Source organism: Bubalus bubalis, chromosome 6 (assembly GCF_019923935.1).
Source record: "Bubalus bubalis isolate 160015118507 breed Murrah chromosome 6, NDDB_SH_1, whole genome shotgun sequence".
Classification (NCBI taxonomy): domain Eukaryota; kingdom Metazoa; phylum Chordata; class Mammalia; order Artiodactyla; family Bovidae; genus Bubalus; species Bubalus bubalis.
The window spans coordinates 25,074,501-25,075,573 of NC_059162.1; the positions used below are offsets into that span (position 1 = coordinate 25,074,501).

A 1,073-nucleotide genomic window follows, 5' to 3' on the forward strand; every position below is an offset into this window, starting at 1 on the left:
ATGAAGCTGAAGGTCTCTTTGCTGGCCACTGGCTGCCAGAAGCTCATTGAAGTGGATGATGAATGAAAACTTCGTCCTTTCTACAAGAAGAATATGGACACAGAAGTTGCTGCTGATGTACTGGCTGAAGAATGGAAGGGTTATGTGGTCCAGATCAGTGGTAGGAATGATAAGCAGGGTTTCCCCATGAAGCAGGGTGTCTTGACCCATGGTGGAGATGCCTGCTGCTGAGTAAGGGGCATTCCTGTTACAGACCAAGGAGGACCAGAGAGAGAAAGTGCAAATCTGTACAGGGTTGCATTGTGGATGCCAATCTGAGTGTTCTCTATTTGGTATCATGAAAAAAGGGGAGAAGAATATTCCAGGACTCACTGATACTACAGTGCCTCATTGCCTTGATCCCAAAAGAGCTAGCAGAATCTGCAAGCTTTTCAATCTCTAAAGATGATGTCTGCCAGTATGTTGTGCGAAAGCCCCTAAAAAAAGAAGGTAAGAAACCTAGGACTAAAGCACCCAAGATTCAGTGTCTCATGACTCCAAGATTTCTGCAACACAAACGCGGGAGAAATTGCTCTTAAGAAACAGCGTACTAAGAAAAATGAAGAAGAGGCTGCAGAATATACTAAACTTTTGGCCAAGAGAAAGAAGGAAGCCAAAGAAAAAGCAGGAACAGATTGCTAAGAGACGGAGGCTGTCCTCTCTGATAGCTTCTACTTCTAAGTCTGAGTCCAGTCAAAAATGAGATGTTCTAAGAGTAACTAATAGATAAGATCAGGCATTTAAAAAAAAAAAAAAAAAACCTCTATACAGATAAAGATAAAAACCAGTGCTTTAGAAAGCAAATCTAAGGGCATCACACGGAAAATCAGCAGGGAAAGGATAATGGGATAGAAGAAATTAAGAGATAATGAAGAAAGAAGAATTGAAATTTTGTTTTGTTTTTTTCAAATTTCAGAAGGAAACAACAGAAAGAGTAAAGAGAACACTTTGGAAAAGACAATGGATATAATTTTCCAGAACTAAAGAAAGATATGATTCCACAGACTGAAGAATCGCAGAATTTTGAACAGGAT

At 39.9% G+C, this 1,073-nt stretch overlaps 1 pseudogene; it reads left to right on the plus strand.

The window, feature by feature from the left end:
- On the plus strand, positions 1–759 carry LOC102408053 (annotated as a pseudogene).
- Positions 760–1,073: the final 314 nt, after the last annotated feature.